This window comes from Rhipicephalus microplus, chromosome X (genome assembly GCF_043290135.1).
Source record: "Rhipicephalus microplus isolate Deutch F79 chromosome X, USDA_Rmic, whole genome shotgun sequence".
Lineage (NCBI taxonomy): Eukaryota > Metazoa > Arthropoda > Arachnida > Ixodida > Ixodidae > Rhipicephalus > Rhipicephalus microplus.
In genome coordinates this window covers 391,503,804-391,524,852 of record NC_134710.1, presented here as the reverse complement: position 1 = coordinate 391,524,852, position 21,049 = coordinate 391,503,804, and the positions used below count along the sequence as shown (strand labels likewise).

General features: G+C 47.9%; 1 pseudogene; it reads right to left on the bottom strand.

Moving 5' to 3' along the window:
* Positions 1-14,366: 14,366 nt before the first annotated feature.
* On the bottom strand, positions 14,367-18,220 carry LOC142775425 (uncharacterized; annotated as a pseudogene).
* Positions 18,221-21,049: the final 2,829 nt, after the last annotated feature.

The following is a 21,049-nucleotide window of genomic DNA, read 5'->3' as shown; positions in this document are numbered from 1 at the left end:
TGAATTATAGGAGTCTACTGATACTTATAGATGGCCTCGGTGGAGGCGACCTGAACCCCAGGTTGTGACGTCCACTTGCTTCTTGCCTTATGTCGTGGTGGTGGTAGTGATTAGAATGAAGAGGAAAAAGGCACCTAATTTCTGTCTGCCTTCAGGCGACACGGCGCAGTGCCTTATAGGGGTGGGGTGAAGGAGGGATAAAAAGAATAGAAGGAAAGTAGAAGCAGAAGAAGACAGCCAACGAGAGGAAAAAGAAGGAGATAGGAAAGTGGGGATCCGGTCGAAGCAGTCCAAGGGCGGGGTGCCACAATGCGAGAGCTACACGGCGTCAGGAGACCGCGGAGGGCGAACCAGTCGGCGGGAGCTACGCTGAAGTCGGAGATCGCGAGGGCACAACCGTCCAGCTTGAAATCCTGCGAGCGAATCGCCTTATGTCGTTATGAGGACCTCCTAGGCAACCTGTGATGGTTATTCCGAAACTAACTTTCACCCGCACATTCGCATAATCCGACAGCATAGAAGAGGCAGTTGAAAAAAAAAGAAAAAAAAAGCAAGGGCAAGCAAGTACCGCGTGCGCGCGGTACTACATAGACCGAGCATAGGCAACATCGGCGTTTCTCACTGAAGTTGCGTATTCTGTGCAACGTAGAAAGCCACGGAAGGCGTCGCACCTCCTCGCCTCGAGTGGCGCGTCGAGCGAGCGCAGCCGGCAAATGTTGCTCGATGGGCCACCTCTGCAGCGCGCCGCGGCTTCGCAGGAAACACGCCTTCTTGCGCGCGCGGTTCCCTCGAGCAGGGCTTGCCAAGGCCAACCTGACGCTGCTAACTACCACGGCCTTCGGCTCGGTATGTTTAAGCGCCTGATAACTATGAGTTGCTGGAAGCTTAAACGCGCGTTGATTCCTCTGTTTTTTTTTTCAGTTTCTCCTCGTGGCCTTCAGATGATTATGGAGTTTGTGTGTTGCACATTTTGTTTGAAACAGCTGGGGTGTATACACCGCGACGCGAGTATCGCAGTCGGGGTGACCGTGAGCTTGGCAAGCGAAGGCGCGTTTCGTAAAACTCGTTAGCTCTTCCGTCCGTGCGATGAAAACGCCTATACGCGCCACGTCCTGTGCATCCAAGTGGGTGGAACATTACGCCGCCGCGGTGCTACACTCAGGTCACCGAGCATGGCACGCAAGTTGGGTGGACAGTGACGCCGTACGAGGGAGTGACAGTTATGGCCACAGGACGCTCTCCTTGCCGAACCGATTTGTACATGTGCGAGTTGGGGGATATCATTGACACGACACTGAATGTCAAGGCCCCATAAAGCGGCCATGTCTGTCACCACCCCCCTTTTTTGTCAAGAAAACAAGAACAACAACAACAACAAAAGCGCATTGAAATCTTTATAAGTAAGCGGCTGCAGCCCGATATCTGCGCGTCGACCGGGTATTTGTTCCAGGCCGTCACTGCCGCCGTTTCTCCAATAACGTGTTTTGGGCGCCCCTTGCACGGCGGCTTCTTTTTTTTTTTTCTTCTTTCCTTCGTTTTCCTCTCGATGCGTGTATTGCTCATCCGAATGCTGTTCTGCGACCTTCCCCGTGTTTCCGCTGGCGCCGCTCCCGCTGCTGCCATGAACTGTCAGCCCACTATAACCCTTTTACTCCTTCCCACATGACCCGTGACTATTTTTATCACATTACTATAACGTCTTTATTCCTGAATAAATTGGCTCAACTCCAATCCGTCATGTCCTCCGGTAGTGCTGCGTCGATGCCAGTCGCGACGGCCATCGATGTTCTCGTACAACCCTGATGCATTGCAAAAACAAAAGAAAAAGGAGAGAGAAAGAAAACTTGGCTTTTTGAGCGGGGTTGTGTGTTTCCACGGTGGTTTCCTTAGAAACTCATTCTTTAGGGCCTGTACACGCGCTATCCGCAGCGCACGTGGGGGGAAACCTTTTGACAAGAAGTGCTTCGCATCATCGTGAGCGTGGCAAAACCAACATGTTAACACGTTCCCTCAAAGTATTCAAGAACCCTGATATTATCGAAGCCGACTGCAGGCCCACTACTGGTCGCCAAACGGGATTTCTCGCTGACAGCATGCCGGCACTGCAGGCTTCTTATCAGCGGACCTTCTTGGTCACGCAGGCGTGACACGCTGAAGAAATGTAGCATAAATGTCTGCAGTACATTCGAATGCAGTGCAGCGTTCACATGGAAGGGCGTTTTAAGTTGGCTTACATTCAGGTTGTGTCAAACGGAGAAACAAATCCTTGAAAGTCACTTCTGTTTATAGCGAGGGTCTTGTTCTCACGGATTCGAGGCCTTCAGGTAGTGTGCGAGAGATTATAGATAAGCCGTCCACTGTATCTCGGCAATGTTCTCCGAACTTGCCGAGTTCACAAGTGTCTTTAAACACGGAAGGGATGGACTGTCCTGATTCGATTGTTTGGGCAGGGCCTTCTTTTCTTATGTGATTCTTAAAGAGAAAAGAAGAGAAAAGTGAGCCCGGTAACTGTCTGCATCAGAGTGTGACACCTCAACAGAAGCTCACGAGGGAGGGGGGTAAGGAAGGATTAAAAGGATAGGATTAAAAGGTAAATAGATAGAGGGAGGAGAGAGCGAGGCGCAGGGACAGTGAACGACAGAAATGGCGGAAGTAAAGAGGAGATAGGAAAGATGTAAACGGTCGCAGGAGTCCGAGGACGGGCACCACTCAGTGAGAGCTCATGTCAGTGGCAGGAGATGGTGTATGGGGGAGCCCAGTCGGCTAGAGCTGCGCTGTCGTCGGAGATCGCGGGGGCACAAGCGGTCAGCACGAAATCCTGAGAGCGGGTGGGCCTTTTCAGTTTTCTGAAGTTATATGCAACCGTATAAAGTTTCTAACGCTTCCTATTTCCTGCGTGCCCGTGCTCCACGGGCTTTTTTACTGCGCCCACTGTGCTGATCTCCGCTGTATGTGGTGCGCCAACGAAAGCAAAGAGGGGTGTCTGAACTTGAGTATAGGGATCGCTCGTGGTATATGCGCCACGCTTCCGCAACGCGTTGAAAGCCGTTTGAAGGGACATTGCAGCGAATTTTTTTGCAACTATATCCGTTGACTGTGAGAAACGTCAGCGCTAGCGCTAGCGGAGTCTAAGCGAGAACAAAAAAAAGGAGACGTCAAAATCAAAGATGACCATCCATGCTCCACAGTCTCCACCCGAGCCCTCCACGACGTCGTAGGTTTCGAAAAACCTCTGCTTGGATCACCAATTAATGAATTACTGATGAATGAGGCGCACACTGCATTCTAAAGGAACTATCCATCGCTCGCACTCCACCCTGATAATTTGGTCTTTTTAAAAAGTTTTTTTTACTTGCATTACTGCTACCCGTAATACCACGTGAGCACACATCCTGCCGACCTCTCCAGCAGTCTATCCTATTCTATTCTTAATACCAGCTGTCAGCGACAACCACAGGGAAAAAACGCAACACGTCGTCTCTCTGCTAGGGCCGCGGACTGCGCTGCGCAAACATGAGGGACTAGAATGCCTATAGAGACAACATACTCGAGGGTCTGTTTTTAGCATGACAGAAAATCAGAGATGTAAAGATGTAAACAATGTGTTTGGATAAAAGATGAAGTTTAAACAACGTGTGCTTTTATGCAGTTTCTCGTTTTTTAGGTTATGAATAATCTTTCCGAATAAAAAGCAAAATTTTTTGTTCGGACCCGGTTTGTCTTGGAGGTTTTTTTTCGAAATAAGTCGTCGTTAAAGTGGTCGATAGAGCGATTACTCGGAACAGTTAAACTATGTCAAAGGAGAATAGGTCGACTGAAGAGGCCAACGGGACGGCTTTATGCTCTGCCATAGTACAGTACAGTAAAGGACATTGAGGAGTTAATGTTGGGTCAGTACCCATCTATATCTTCTATGTGCACATTCATATCTCCTAGTATAATTATCTCGCACTCACCTCTTAACTCCTCATTGTCCTTTGATATATACTCTACCATTGCCTGGTTTTCCTCTCTGGCCTTTGCTCCCGTCCACAAGTACACCAAACTAAGGAGCGTCATTCGCCCTGCCACTTTCCCTTTTAGCCATAAATGTTCCTTGCACTCCTGCTTGACACTTTGCCAGTCTGTAATTTTACGAATGAATGCACCAACCGCAACCCCCTTTCTGCTGCCTTCTGTTCTATTACAATATTCCCACGCGTAGTCCGGATTGTTAGGAGGTTGTTACATGTCTCTGAGATGTGTTTCTGCAAAACCGTATACCATCGGCCTCTCTTCTATTAGCCGTTCTTCTATCTCTTGCCATTTCAGCCTGTTCCTGCCACCCTGCATGTTAATATACCTCATGTCCTAATTGGCTCGACGCTCGTGGCTACGTCTATTTATGACCCGGACTCTAGCTATCTTAGATATTGGTGCCACTTTGGAATCGTATCTGTCCATACCACCTGTCGAAGAGTCTCCCTTGTTGTTTTCCTCGTTACTAGCTATCCTGCACACCGAAGAGCTCGCTTGCCCCCCAAAAAAGCTACTGCGCGTCCTGCAAGTCGCCAACCCACCTCATGACCTAGCCGCCGATCGAAGTGAATTCCGTCTCGTTGAAAACCACACCACCTATGCACCTCCTTGTTTATTTCCACCACCTCAAAGCCTTTCTCTCGACTCATCCACCATATCTCTTGGTTTGCGTTGACATCCGCTCTTTGCAGGTTGCTATCACGCACCGGTACCTCCGGTATCGTGCATATCGATCACTACCTGTACCTTAGGAGAAGTGGCGCGCATGTCATCGACGCCTTTCGCCAGTGCGGTTGCTAGTCCTGCTGTATCATCATTTAAGACATCGTTTAAACCACCTGAAATTATCACGAGGTTTCGTCTCTCAGCTGTAGTTTTGAGTTTTGCGCTCGCTTGCCTCATTACTTCTTCCAGCTTCCGTCCCGGGAACGTCTCTACTGCAACCCTCTTGTCAGCTCTTAACCTCTCTTTGATTGCTTCTGTGCATCAATTTAAATTCGAGTCCCCAGCGATTATCACATGCTGTGACTTTTCAGCTGGAGCGTCCCGCAGATGGGAGTTACTTTCACCTGTGACATCGGCTGCTTTGTCCTCTCCCAGTTCCACCACTACTTCGCTGAAGCTGGGGCCCAGCTTTATGCATAGCAGAGCTGCGTGCCCTCATTATTTCGACAAAAATTTCTACATTGCTATCTTCTAAAGTCACAGCTTTTGAAAGAAGGGGGTCGCGAAAGGGTCACTGCTCATAGTGTGGGAATTTGCTCGTCGTAGTTGGATGAAGAAACTTTGTTTAGAGTACTGAGAGATGCGACTAACACGCAGTGGGCTCCACCACGAAGATGGCAGCCATGAAAAAAAAATCTGATCTTTTTCGAAAGCGAACGTTTTTAATGTACACGATTACTGGTACTTTGATAAATATTTGCATGGCATGGGTGTAAAATTGCTCAACTTCCATCGTGGCATGTGCAATGCAGTTTTAAACGAGGTACAGCATTGGCGGCAGCATGGTTTTGAGCTGCTGTGCGCAAAGTCACAGATAAGGTTCTCATTCATTGCTCAAAAGTCTCGTCGGTGATGAATGAAAAAAAAAACACTTGTTGCCGTGGGTTAGGCTGATGTTAACATATTCTCGTGAAAACCAAAAAGAGGCAGAGTAAAATACTCTGCTTCTTGACGACACTTTCTCCAAGGTTCAGTTAACCACCACGGTCGTTTTTAAGACAGAACAACACCAAAAGTCAGAAGCGTCTTCAATTTTATCATTTCCAAAAGAATAAAACATCTATAAATTATGTACTGATGAGGCTTTAGAATGAAGCACAGAAAACACCATCATTTTCAAGAGGTATTCCCCGCAATAATATTTTACAAATAAAAGCCAAAACATAAGTGCAAAGGTCATTCCTTCATTAACGAATGTGCTTCTGAGCTTGCAGGTAAAGAAGACGCGACAAAAGTTTTAAGATTGGGCCGTTGTGTGAACTTCGAGACGGAAGCTACAGAGATTTAAAGGTTACGTCTTTTCGAATCTGTCATATTAGAGCATCCACAAATGCAGGGCGAAAAGAAGATGGAAAAAATAACTGCTTACTCAGGCATCCTTGGAAGATTGAAATAATTAAATTGAAACACAAAAATACAAACACACCTTTGTTACCAACTATATATGCTGCTATTTGAAGAAAACAACAACTTTAAAATGATGGTTTCGCCATTACTTGAAGAAAGGCACACGATCGCTTTCTTTATATTTGCATAACAGTCCTATTCAAACGCTCAGCCATGAGTGTACCATGTCTACTTTTTTAACGCTACCCTGCGCCTCTCATAATCAAATGGTGGTTATGGGGCGTTAAATCCCACATATCAATGAAATCAACGCTACTCTGGAATAACCTTGAATAGAAGTTGTGAGCATTGTCTTTCAAAATTTCTATTACATGCAGAGGAACAACTACGAAAGTGCCACCTTGAAATTTGCAGTAAATGAGAAAAATGAACATAGCACAATACTATGAAATCAGGAACTGTTCACGTACTCCAGCAGCGAAAACGAATTCACGTACAAGCAATCTTTGTCGGAGGTGGATTCTAAAAGCACACCAATGTAATGTGATATAAAGTAGGAATTACTCACTCCACCGCGTTACACGTTCAGTGGCTACACTAGTGATCAGAAGGCTCTCAGCAAAGCGAAAGTAAAGAAAGCAAATATCCATATGTCCTACTTTCTGCCATCACTCACGTAGTTCGTTAGTCACCCCGGCGAAAACAGGGTCTCAAACACCCACTCAGACACTACCGTAATTATAAACAGCAATTATTAGACTCACACGAGACGAAATAAACTAAGCACGTAGAAACGTTCAGCAGCAGACAAAACGCCATCACCTGCTGCCTGGGCGCAAGTGTTGCCAGACTTGAAGCGGGGGTCTCGCTAACTCTACCGGCTCAAGGCTTAAGGAAACCATGCTACCACTTTAAATGCATGTATTTTGCTGTAATGTCAATTTATAAAAAGAGAATGAGTAAGAAAAGCGTTCATTTGTTATACAAAGATAAGCAGTTATTAACCGCAATTGCGAATACTCTGGTTGTCAGGCGCTTTCCTCGGCCCATGCAGTTCACTCAAGTGGAGGGAGCATTTCCGGGGCCTCCCTTGTCGAAGGAAGTGTGGAGGAGCGTTCATGAAATGCAGCGGCTCCTTGAGTGGAGGAGCACGCTACTTCGTCAAGTCGAGGGGAGCCTTTGAGTGAAGGAGCGTTTGTAAATACGGGCCTGAGTTTGCGCCGCTGTGGAAAATTGTTGATTGTACTCTTGTTCATTGCGTTAACTCTATATGCGAACTATGTGTCTTTGTGCACATGCGTAGCATTGCATGAGCATATATGAGCAAACACGTCTGCGTGTGTGCCGCTGTGGAAACTTGTAGATTGTACTCTTCTTAATTGCGTTCATTCTATATTGTCGCGAGCAAAACAAGACCTGCAGCCAGGAGTTCACCTGAACCAGAGCAACGGAAATGTTCTCTTCTTCTTCGTAGCCCAAAACGGGTATGAGCCACAGCGGCTCGTTCATCAATGGTGGCATTACCCCCTCTCCCAAGAAGCATCGTCTCGATGCTGTACATGAAGGCAAAAAAAATGAGATGAAAATTACCATGCAAGCAAAATGAATGGCGTAAGGCGGAATAACATAGTTGGTTGTGGAGCCAAGAGTTAAATTAGAAATAATAAAAATAGGAAAGAATGTAAGGGAGAGACGAATAAAGTCAGTCACTCACTGGCGATTCACAGCGCGAAAAGTATGGTTTCAGCCGTCAAACGTGAACGACTTCAGTTCGCGGGGTGAAACGGGAATGTTTTGAAGTGCCTTCTGGGAGAACCTCGTATGTGACGTCGCTGAGACGTCGTACGACCTTGTAAGGGCCGAAGTAGCGGCGAAGAAGCTTTTCTGAACGGCCACGTTGTCGGATAGGGGTCCACACCCAGACTTCATCACCGGGCTTGAAAATAACTTCACGGTGACGAAGATTGTAGCGGCGTGGGTCTGCGGTTTGGTGATGTTGAATACGGTGACGAGCAATTTGATGGGCCTCTTCTGCACACTGCGCGAATTTGGCGGCATCGGTGCGGTATATTCCTAAGTTGTCGAGCAGGAGCATGGCGTCGAGCATCGTCGCGACCTCGCGACCGTGGACTAAGCGAAAAGGTGCGAAACCGGTACTTTCTTGAACAGCAGTATTATACGCAAAAGTTACGTAGGGAAGTATGGCTTCCCAGTTCTTGTGATTGATGTCCACATACATTGACAGCATGTCTGATATTGTCTTATTGAGTCGTTCAGTCAGCCCGTTTGCTTGCGGGTGGTAAGCCATTGTTTTACGATGTTCCGTGCCAATTAATCGCAAGACTTCCTGCAGCATCTCTGCGGTGAAAGCTGTCCCACGATCAGTTATGACGACAGCTGGAGCACGGTGACGTAAGACGATGCTGTTCACGAAAAATTGGGCGACATCTGCTGCGGTTGCTTTTGGAAGCGCTTTGGTTTCACAGTAGCGTGTTAAGTAGTCGGTAGCGACCACAATCCACCAGTTTCCAGACGAAGACGTGGGGAATGAGCACGGCAAGTCCATGCCAATCTGATGAAAGGGCACCTTTGGTGGGCCTATTGGTTGCAGTAGTCCCGCTGGTCGTAAAGGTGGAACCTTACGTCGCTGACAGTCGCGACATGTGCGAACGTAGTGCTTCACAGTCTTTGCGAGACGTGGCCAGTAGTAGGAGTGTTAAATCCGTTGTAGCGTGCGCGTATAGCCGAGGTGTCCGCACGATGGCTCATCATGACACGCACGTAAAATATCACCACGAAGCGTAGTTGGCGCAACAAGCGGATACATAGCTTGTGTAGGATGAAAGTTCTTTTTGTAAAGCACTCCATCGCGGAAACGAAAGGAGGATAGCGAGCGTGCAAAGCTTCGAGGAGGGTGGGAATTGCGTCCTTCCAGGTAGTCAAAGAGCGGAATGAGCTCCGAGTCGTGACGCTGTTGCTCAGCCAAACGGGTTGGTGATATGGCAGAAAGAAAAGTGTCGTCGTCTTCAAGGTCAGTGTTGGCATTTTCGACCGGTGCACGTGAGAGACAGTCGGCGTCGGTGTGTTTCCGCCCAGATTTGTGGACGATGGTGACATCGAAATCTTGTAGCCGAACGCTTCATCGTGCTAGACGACCTGAGGGATCTTTGAGATTTGCGAGCCAACAAAAGGAATGGTGGTCGCTAACTACCCTGAATGGGTGGCAATACAAGTATGGGCGGAACTTTGTTATGGCCCAGACAACAGCGAGGAATTCCTTCTCGGTTGCAGAATAGTTTTTTTTCCGCTGGGGATAACGTTCTTCTCGCATAAGCGATCACGCGCTCTACGCCATTATGCCACTGAACTAATACCGCTCCTAGTCCAACGTTGCTGGCGTCAGTGTGTAATTCCGTGTCAGCGCTTTCGTCAAAATGACACAGTACAGGCGGAGCCTGGAGGAGGTTTCGCAGGGTGTCGAACGCATGACACTGATCGGGACCCCAAACAAACGAGACACCGTCTTTTGTAAGCATGTTGAGGGGTTCAGCAATCTTCGAAAAGTTTTTGACAAAGCGCCTGTAATACGCACAGAGCCCCAGAAATCGGCGTAGGTCGCGCTTATTTGTAGGCACGGGAAAGGCGGCAACAGCACGGGTTTTCTCCGGATCTGGGCGGATGCCGGCATGGCTCACAACGTGACCAAGGAACTTCAGTTCTTCATATCCAAAATGACATTTCTCGGGTTTGAGAGAAAGCCCCGCTGTTCTGATTGCCTGAAGTACTGCATGAAGGCGTTGGACGTGTTGTTCAAACGTGTCTGCAAAGACCACGACGTCATCAAGGTAAACAAGACATGATTGCCATTTGAGCCCTGTGAGAACCGTATCCATCATTCTTTGGAAAGTAGCTGGTGTTGAGCATAGACCGAAAGGCAACACTTTAAACTCGTACAGGCCGTCGGGAGTAATAAACGCCGTCTTTTCGCGGTCGCACTCATCCACTGCGATTTGCCAGTAGCCGCTACGTAAATCCATGGAAGAAAAATATTTAGCGTTGCGTATACGGTCCAACGAGTCATCTATCCGGGGTAGAGGATAAACGTCCTTTTTGGTGACCTTGTTCAGTTTACGGTAATCAACGCAAAAACGCAACGTACCGTCCTTCTTCTTTACTAGCACAACTGGCGAAGCCCAGGGACTGGTTGATGGCTGGATGACGTCGTCCTGAAGCATCTGCTGGACTTGGTCACGTATAGCGTCTTGCTCTTTTTGTGACACCCTATAGGCGTGTTGTCGGATGGGTCTCTCGGTGGGTTCCGTGATGATACGGTGCTGAGCAAGTGGAATTTCGGAACGACACTGGCGGTCTGTTGCGGGACCGAATCGTTTGCGGTAGTCCGGACGAGGAAGCGTGCCGGTGCTTGCTGGGTCGCAAGAAGTTGACTCGTCAAGAGGCCGATTAATTTGTCTTCGCTTCTGAAAAAGCAAACGAAGACGCTCATGGCATGCAAGCACTAACTTCAGGCGGTGGCGTCAACATGGTACAAAAACATCAACAAGGAAAGAAGTACAGAAGAAACAACCTACCACGAAGTCAGAGTCTCTTGTGCGACAAATGCAAAGGGCCGCATACCACGGCATCGTGTCGACATCGCAGTTGCATCTGCCATCAATGTGGCGACAGAAGACATCTTGCTAGAGCCTACAAAAGATCCCACACTCCGACGTTGGGAACGATCGCCGTCGACGGTACGGAATGCGAACATGAAGAAGAGATTTCGTATGCTCTAGTTGCACCCAGTTCGGCCAATAAGCGCTTAGTGCAGCCACTTGAGTACACCTTAATGTGTAAAGGCCGTCGGCTGCAAATGATTGTTGACACGGGATCACCAGTAAGTGCGATTCCCAAGAGCGTGTACAAGAAACACTGCAAGAGGTGGCCGGCTTTGCAGAAAACTCCCATACGCCTTTCATGCTTCCTGGGATCGTTACCGGTCTGGGGCAAGGTGGAAATGAAGGTACAGCTTGGTCTAGTAACAGTGAGCAGTTCTCTGATAGTGGTGGACCATCAAGGGCTCCTGCTGTGTGGAAGAGACACGATAGAAGAATTTCACAAAGCTGACGTCTCCCTTTTGGAGAAAGGCATGTCGTCTATGGAGAATGTTGTGCACGTCGACAATAAGCTCACCGCACTTCTTGACGAATTTTCCGACTGCTTTCAGAACCTCCGATACTGTAAGGTACCACCGGTGAAACTATACCTCAAAAAAGGCGCCCAACCTCAATTTATGAATGCTCCGACAGTTCCGTACGCCATGAGAGCGCAAGTATCCGCCAAATTCGACCGACTGGTGGAAGTGGGAGTTCTGTCCCCAGTGAGCGTGGCTGAATGGGCAATTCCAGTAGTGCCGGTGGTAAAGAAAAACGGAGACATCCGGCTGTGTGGAGACTTCAAGCTGACGGTCAAACCAGCGACAAGAACAGAAAAGTACCCACTTCCGAAAATCGAAGACATCTTTGCCACGCTAGAGGGGTGCGAGGTGTTTAGCACGCTCGACTTACGGAACGCATAAAGCTAACTTCCCCTGGATGATGATGCCAAAAAGATAGCCGTGCTGAATACGCACAAGGGCCTCTTCTGCTGCAATCGCTTGGCTTTCGGTATCGCCTTCGCTGTTGCAGCGGTGCATAGAAGCGGTACAACAGGGGTTAGCGGGGTGAACGTTTACCTGGACGACATTATTGTAGCGGAAAAGGAGCAGAATACCACGCTACTTCCCCAAGTGTTGGAACGACTGTGGGCGAATGCCCTCGTGCTGAACAGAGAGAAGTGTCGTTTCCGGAAAAAAGAATTGGTATTTTTTGGGCACCGAATCGACGCAAGAGGCCTTCACCCCCTGCAGGACAACTTAGAAGCTGTGCTGGCAGCAGCGCCACCGACCTCTGTAAGCCAGCTTACGGGGGGATCATCATATAGTTTTCCGCTCCAGAACTCTTACGTCGGCAGACCGTAACTATTCACAATTAGAAAAGAAGGCACTAGCGCTGGTTTTTGGCGTTCACTCTGGTGACTTGCTTCTTGAGTCCAGACAAACCCATCCTGCAAATGGCAGCGGCACAAATTCAACGTTGGGCGCTGCTCTTAGCAGCATATCAATATGATTTGGAATACAGAAAGGGGGAGCTGAATGCGAATACCGACGCTCTGAGCTGCTTGCCGTTGCCTGTCGACGATGATAGCAGCGAGAAAGAACTTTCCGATTATGTCCTGCATGCGCAGGCACTGGATGACTTTGTTTTGTCTGCGCAGAATGTATCTGATCACACCAGCAAAGACTGCACACTTCAGCAAGTAAAGACTTGGATCCTTCCAGGCTGGCTCAAGTACCTGGGGGCAGACGAACAACAGTACCAACCATATTTTGCACGGAGGCAGGAATTGGCCGTGAGCAAGGGGATACTGTATAGGGGTCACTGTGTCGTTCCTCCTAAAGCTGTTCAAAATTTTGTTTTGAAAGAGCTCCATGATACGCATGCTGGCATCACCGCACTGAGGAACCTCACGCGCTCGATTTTCTCGTACCCAGGTCTAGACAGTGATATTCAGATGCTTGCGAAACGGTGTTCCCAGTGCGTGAAGTGTTCGCCCATGCCCCCTGCGCAGGTTCGAGAAAACTGGTCGAAGGCCAACGCACGTTCGTGCCGCCTACACATGGATTTCACCGGTTTAGTGGAAGGACATACGATCTTCTTTCTTGTCGACACCGAGACTAAGTGGATAGAGGCAGTGCCAATGAAGACGGTCATGGCGGCAACAACAGTGGATGTACTCAGGGGCATTTTTGCACGCTTTGGCTAATTACGAACTGTTGTGCCGGACAATGGTCCGCAATTCACCAGTGCATAGACAGCACGGTTTTTCCGGGATTATGGCATGCACCACGTAACGACTGCCCCATATTACCCGCAAACTAACGGGTTGGTGGAACGGGCAGTACGCACCATCAAGGAGGGCCAAAAAAGTGTGGGAACGCTGCAAAGTGGACTTTCCAAATTTTTTTTACGTTACAGGTCCAAGCCGACCGAAGAAGAGCAGTCACCCGCAGAAAGACGTTTGGAATTCCAGCCACGGACCCGCCTAAGCAACTTCTTTGCAAAGGAAAAAGGGGCGAAGAAGGCTACAGTCAACGGAGTCCCAAGTCCAGAAAAAAAAGAGTATGCACCAGGAATACAGGTTTGGAGTCGACAATATGGTCAGCCAGGTCAAAGATGGCTTCCAGGAACTGTGACAACAGTCGAAGGCAAACGATTGTTAACTGTCATAATGGCAAAGGCGGGTGCAAGGTAAGCACCTGGATCAAGTCCGAGTCCGTGCCTCAGAGACGCCTGTGACCCTGGAGGACTCATCTTCAGAAGGGCCACTCTCTTCCGCTGGTGAACAGACAACGAGCAGCAACGCCCTGCAAGCCGGTCAGTCCATGCCGAGTGAGCCAGCAGCTGGAGGTGGCATCAAGCCAGCAGTTTCAGAGCCAACAGAACTAATCCAACTCAAACGCTCCACCCGTGCCCGCAAGCCCCCGGATAGGTTTTCACTAAGGGGGGGGGGGGAGTGATATATAGTTCATCATGCCGACCACACGTGCCTTCACCCGTCGTCACGGCGCATGCTCCAGCCCTCTGGGGAGGGTATAAAAGCAGCCTCTTGAATAAACATTCAGTCTTGTTCCCGCCTTGAAGGGTATTCTCGCACGTACGTACGACTTTACAAGAAGAGTAGCTGAGAATGTTCACAGCAGATGTCCAAAATACCAGTTGTTTGAAAGAAATTCCTTTATGCCATTTTTCCTAACAAATACCCTTATGAAGCCTACCAACATATTGATGGTGACTTGTACCCTTAGATGTGGCTGTCTTTGATCATGCATAAGTCTTGCACGAGGCCGAGCCTTCCTGCGTATCACTCAGATATGCTAGTTGTAAGGAATTACACAAGATTTTGGTGCAAAGAAGTAAAAAACCTTTATTCGTACACAAAGGGAAACACATAGGCTCAACAACATGCAATATTTCCGCCGTGGCTTCCTGCTGAAAAGCAATCACTTACATTTACTTCAACGATTTACACTTACTGGGCACCAACAAAAACAGCATAGAGTGGCCAACTAAAACTTTTGCATGCAACAAGTTTTTTTTTAAAGAACAACGTGGTTAGTTAGTGCTTGCATTTTCAGCTACTAAATATCATCACTTTGGTTCGTTGGCACTACAGATGGGCACAAATTTGGAAGTGCACAGCACACAGTAACAATCTTGTACAATGCAGTATATTTGTCACGTGGCTTGCTTGTCACAAAATCTATTGGTTGAACAGCTTTCATGATAACGAAGTTGTTTCAAACCAGCCCGATGACCCTTTCAACATATATGCCTACACTAGCAAGTTTGCGGGTGCTGGTAACTTCAAGTGCAGAGAGTTGACTTTTGCCTTTTGTGAAAGCCGGGATGCGAAGCGCGGCACAGTACAGGCCGACACTATCTGCAATGTCAAAGCCCCTGTCTTCAAGCAAGATGTCCCCATGTGCGAGTTTGTCAAGTAGGCCACATTGCTCCGTGATGTATTTGTCGCTCGATCTTCCACCCCACCCTTCTGAAACGAATGTTATTGAGCCTTGGGGGCTAATACCAATTAGAAATTTTGCAGTGTTAATCGCTTTATATGGGGACCATGTCTCACTCGTAGGGAGCAAAGATGATGGCCGTTCAATCTTAATCTCAAAACAGTCTATCACGACAGCCACCATAGTTCCAAAAGAGTCTACAAATGCCTGTGGCCTTCCCTCTGCAGTTCGCTTCTCTTTGGCCGTACTATTTGAGACTTAAGTTTCCGAAATGCCCCATGCAGCCACCTTTCCAGGATCCTGCTTGCAGTGGAATGTGAGATTCCAAACCTGTAGGCAATATCCTGGAAAGGAAAACTCTATTTCAGCTTCATTAGAAAAACCAAAAATTCCTGAAATTTCGACAGGCCATTCTGAGAAGTGTGTTTCACGGCAACTTCTACAAGTTGAAAAATCTCAGAAAACAGGATAAAGTTGGATATTCCTGTATAAAAGAAAACTTTTCCATCATCTTGCTGCAGTGACGCCTCTGTCACTTCCAACTTTGCTTTCTCTGCAGCTAGAAAGCACAGCTCACTAGCCAACCTCTGGCTGTCTGTGTCCAGGGCTTGTGATGCAGCGTTCAAATGCTGATTTTGCTGCTCTACAGTGTAGAGGTTGCAGGTCAGGCTTGCATTTTTCGTCTGCATTGCTTGTATGTCTGCCATAGTGATATCTGTCTGGACAGCTTCATCTGTAAAAACAATTAAAATTATTGCCATTAGATACAAATTCCGCAGCAGGTGCAGTTTGCATTAAGGAAAGACTTGTAGCACAAGCCAACCTTTGTCGTGCTCCACGCCTGGTAAGTCGCCAGGGATGGCTGGTTCACTTTCCAGTGCAAGACCCATTGGCAGAGATGTATCAGCCACAGGTGGAAGGGTGGACGGCTCAGAGACCGGGGTGGTGACCGCATTTTTACTGCGCCGCTTCGTGCGCTCATAACGTAGTGTCCTGCCAGGTACACGTATGTCATCAGCCCCATAACCTAGATGCCGGCTAGGAGCCAAATCTGGGTTGCTGTCGTCCATGAGATTGGAGGGCTTTTCTGCAAGCAAGCATAGTCTTATCAAATCGTGATGCGTGTTTTTAGCTTAATTCAAGTCTTCCCGATGCTGCAATCCACCAAGCAGGGTGTTTAATGTGTAATGCCAAAGTAAGGGCAAGCAAGGAAGTTCTCTATCACCCACAACAAAGGTCGAGCTGGGTGGAACGTAATCGACATGTGTGCACTTCGCAGCGAGGAGCATGCAATTACGATAACGACTGATAGCTGTCATTGTAATTGAGGTCCGTGATTTTAAAAGTATCGTGATGGAACTTTTCCAAGCTATTCGACCTCCCCACCGCTCACCATGTCTTAACTTCGCTTTGTAAAGCGCCTTACATGCACAAACGACTTATCGTTACCTTCTAGCAACCGAACGAAATAAAGTACAAGAGACTCGCCTCAGTGAATCGCACGTAGCGCGAAACGGCTGGTCGTTGCGAAGAGCTAGCTTGTGTGTAATCACAGTAACCTGTATGTTTACCGTGATCTTAATTACCCGTGATGAAGTGACGTCCGCAGACACGAATGTTTTCCAAGTTTTTCAGGTTGTTTCTGTTAATGCGTGCCAGCCAAACACGCTGGCGTTCACCAGAAAGTCAAAATGTGCGCTCACAATGCCGGGTGATAGCTTTTGGCAGACTGAACATTCCAATGCCTTGTTCCCTCTTTGTAGGCTTTGAAGACGACTTGCTTCTCCTTCTGCAGCCGTAAATTGCACAAATTGGCATCGCGAAGCCGGACAGAGCGAGCACACGCACAACACAACACAACACCGCTGCGGCCCGCGCCAGCGTCCATAGGTAACCGACTGAGGTACACGGGCATGGCGGCGGCGCCTACCGGAAGTGACGAATCGGCGCTTGATGACGCGCGTGCACACTATGCATTCTTAAGATTTGGTGTAATTATCTCGGTCTTACCGTGACTAGGCGTAAGTATATAACTTGGTCATAGCATGTCCTGGCCTGACAAGCGACATTTAGCTGACCGTATATTGCCTACTGCTCCGTTCAGTCAGTTGGTGGTTGTGCCACTGCGAATGCGCTACACGGTCGGGCGCTGAGCGTGTCAGCGGACCGTCGGAACGAGCGAAGGATCACGTGCCGCGAGAAGAAAAGACCGAAAATTGGGAGACCCTGAAGCTTCCCCTTTAAGAGTTGAACGCGATAGTGAAATTCGCTCACTAGTGCACCTTTCAATCGCTAAGTGCCTACTTATTCACATGTTTTGTTACATACGCACGCACACCAACACGCACACAGTAGATTGGAACAGTGCACGCTATTATCGTCAAATGGGCTGCTTTTCGTCGTGACACCTGTCGAACAAAATGCGTTAAAGGGGCCCTGAAACGCTTTTTGAAGCAACAATGGAATGGATTCACTAGAAGAGCTTATTGCCTCACGAATTCAACGCCGCAAAAATTTTAAGAATCCGTCCAGCGCGAGTGGAGTTACAAAGGTTTGTCGCATGCTGTAATTACATTATCTCTTCTCTCGTCCCGGCGAAAGCGCTGGAAGCTAATCAGGGAGTGGTGGCAGGGCAAAGAAACTACCACGCTTCGTGACGTTGAGCACTTTTTTTGTTTCTTCGAATGCGTGGCTTTCTCGGTGTGATCGCGCGCACACGCGTTGACAAGTAGTGGCCTCCCGCGGCTATCCGGGTAACTTGAGTTTTTGCTCACCAGCAACGGGGCTGACGCTGGCGGCGAGTTTTCTGCGACACGAGCTCTTTAACGCTATCGCGCTAAAATGGCTATTAGGGTAGTAGGCGTTTGAAACGAGCTTGGGCTGTCTTGAAGGCTTCGATTGTAGTCCAGCTCTACGAAAAGGTGGCAAAAAAAATTTTAAAAAATACTCATGTGTCAAACAGTAAATAAATTCACACTCTTTTGAAACAGAGTCTTCTATCTTGCTGCCAAATAAAAATTATGTTTGCTTTCATTTAAAACAACTTTCACGCACCGGTGGTGAGGCAGTATATAGCGTTGACCGAACGACACTTGAATAAAACGGAAAACATGCGTCACGCTCCGGTAACCTTGACCATTTGAGCGGAACAGAGAACGGAGCGCAAAATCACTCAGCAAACAGTTCCCTACGTGCCAAGTTCAACGTCCAGCCCAAAAAATCAAACCATATCCATGGAGTGAATGATGATCAGTGGGGCGAAGCTTCGGATGATATTATTGGTAAACAGTAAACCATCTGTCCGTCCGTCCGTCCATCCGTCCATGCTGAGTGGTTCATCGAACTAGGCGGTCACGTAGCACTGACTAGAAGGGACCAACCCACAACATTAGGAGCTTCGCCCCTAATAGCTAATAAGCCGGCCTATAATGTGATCGGTGCTAGGGGATGACGAAAACAAAGACTACGCGCACCATCCGAGCAGTGAGCTACAATGTGCAGGCTGGCCATTATGATTAACACGTGGCCTTGGGTTTAGCTGCGATCGTCACGTTGCAACACGCTTGGTCGGTGCTGATCTCAGAGGCCACCGTGCTGATTTTTTTTAATGGACGTGATGTAGGCAATAAAAGCTTCAGAATAAATTGAAACACCCAGTACCGCTAAAAAGTGTCATCACAAAACGTTTCTGACACTTTTTTGCATGGGTGCCCTTTTGAGCTCAGTGTAATGACAAACAAATGCAACAAGATGACTCTGGTTTAAAAACACCACCCAACTTAGTCGTCTGTTCTTGACGCGAGGACTGATTTTATTGTAACCAATGAAACGCAGCGTGCTGAGGTGTGAATTTGACTTCTTCGTACTGTTGTCTCGTTCACAAAGAGGTATCGCCAAAGCTCGGAAAGATCCCGAGTTCCACTTTAAATGAACAAACACCAGACCTCTGCGGAAAGCGCAACATAGTCACTGAGAAAGCTGGAAGAGTCGCGCTTTTTGCGTCTGTCGTACTCTTTGAGATTATCAATACAAGAAGCCTTGCGAAGTACCCAGTACAACATAAATCATAATTTTTTGAAGTTATAGCAAGCACCCACTGCATAATTCTTCGTCATTCCAGGGGAAAGCGAGGTACCCGCCACACATTTGCAAAGCATTAGGTGTACTTTCTTGATGTGGTGGCTGACGACGAAGAAGAATTATGCCTGAGCCTTTTATAATCAGTTGGAGGTTTTAAACGAGCCACAAGCGAAGCAGAAGGAGAAAGCCTTTGGAGCCATCGGTCGTTGATGGTGGTGGTCTTGTCTCACAGACCTTGCTTGCCTGGCTTGCGTGCCTCTTCGAGTTCCTGTTCAGCTGTCTTCGGCGTCTGGGTGCACCCTCCCGGGCTGTGCTGCCATTTCGGGCGGTGCTGATTTGAGCTCCGTTGACTGATGTCTGTCGCGTCTCCCAGCCAGGCAAACTCAGCCTGGTCGGCATTCCTCACTAATGATGAATTACCCACTGATCTTTTCTTACGCAGCGGTCTCAGCAGTGTTCCGGTGGCTCTTGTCCCAACAAATGGGGCTTGTAGTCACATGAAAAACCCCAAGAGCACCCAGGAGAAGCTACGGAAGGTGACCGAACACTTCAAACTCATCACCGAGGTGCGACAGTTTGGTCGTGGAGGTATTCTGTGCTGTTCCCCAGATCGGGCCTGCGTATCAGATCTGCTAAAGTGCACATCGTTTGCCTCTCTCCCGGTGAGCCCTTTTGTCCCTCTTAACTTGACCTGTGTGAAAGGTTTAGTTAGTGGGGTGGACTTGAGCCTGTCTCCGCACGAAATTCTAGAGAAGTTTTGTGCAGCAGGCGTAATGGCAGTCTTTCACTGTTCACGTAGCGCTGACAGAAATAAGATCTCTACAGTGTCGGTGATAGTTACCTGTGCTGAAACTACTAGACCAACAGAGATCAAAGCGTGGCCACTGATATATCGGGTCGAAGCGCGACCCTTCTCCACTGCAGTGCCTCCTCGTCCACTGCAGTGCCATAAACGCTGGCGTTTTGGGCATAGCATAAAAGATTGCCGATCAGTAGAGCAGTGTCAAATGTGTGCAGGACAACACAACTCTAAAGAATGCAAAGTTCAGGAAAGGTCTTGATGTCTTTGCGGTGGCCCTCACCCACCTGATGATGGCACATGCCCTGCGAAAACTCAGTAGATTCAAATTATGGAAATAATTGCGCAAAAACGTTGTTCAAGACGCGAAGCTCGAATATCCATCACCGAGCGCTCTCGGGAGTGCGCTGTTGCTGCGATCCGTAATAACCATGTCATGGATTCGTCACCCTCAGACGTGATAGCCTCGACCGTTGAGAAAACAATGACAAAGCTATTGCAGAACCTTTCTGTGACGCTGGCGGAGTCATTTGCTCAAACAGTAAATGCACAAATAGCTCAAGTCCTCATGAATGTTAATCATCCACATGCAGCCTCTATGCTTTCATCAGCTAATGAGGTGAATACAGGATCTGTAGAAACAGGACCTTCTAAACCCAGCCCCCTGATTACAACACCTGTTGAAGAGTTATATTCCTCAAGAGCTGGTCCGCCGGACTGCGGCCGTAAAATATTCCCCATTGAACATTTGAATTGGAGCTCTGATTCAGGTTCGCAGGACTCACAACTGGAATTCGACACAAAAAAATGAAACGGCGGGCGTCGCCACGAAAACATGGATCTCCAGTGAGTTCTAAAGAGAAAAGTAAAAAAATATCACAAAGAAATAGCTTCAAAATAGAATTTTTTGAAAGATAGATTATTGCAGAAGGCAGTGAATGCTGTCGGTATATCCTCAAAATAGGTGGATTAGGAATCTTGCAGTGGAATTGCCGGTCAATTTTTTCCGCAAATACTTATTTATTTTGCCTTAGTAATCGGCATTCCTCAGATGTTATAGTGTTGCAAGAAACTTGGCTCTCTAAAGAAGAAATATGTAATCCTTAAAACTACCGAACATTTAGCTTAGACCGCCCCTCTCGAGGAGGTGGTTTATCAGTGTTTATCTATTCAAAAAATGCGCATCGGGTAAAAGTTACAGGTCAAATAATGAATTTAGAAAGTGAAATTTTAACACTAGATATCTCTCTTCCGGGACACCTTTCCTTTTCGTTAATAAACGCTTATTTTCCGTCAGGTGTTCAAAATTCTATTGTTTTAGATACCGTAATTTCGTCTTGCAGAAAAGACATTTCCACTAGTAGCCGGATGAGTCACATTGGCACTGAGGGATCATCATGGATGACACAGAGCAGTACCAGGCAGCACGGTCTGGTGCCTCCCAGACGTCACCAGTGCAG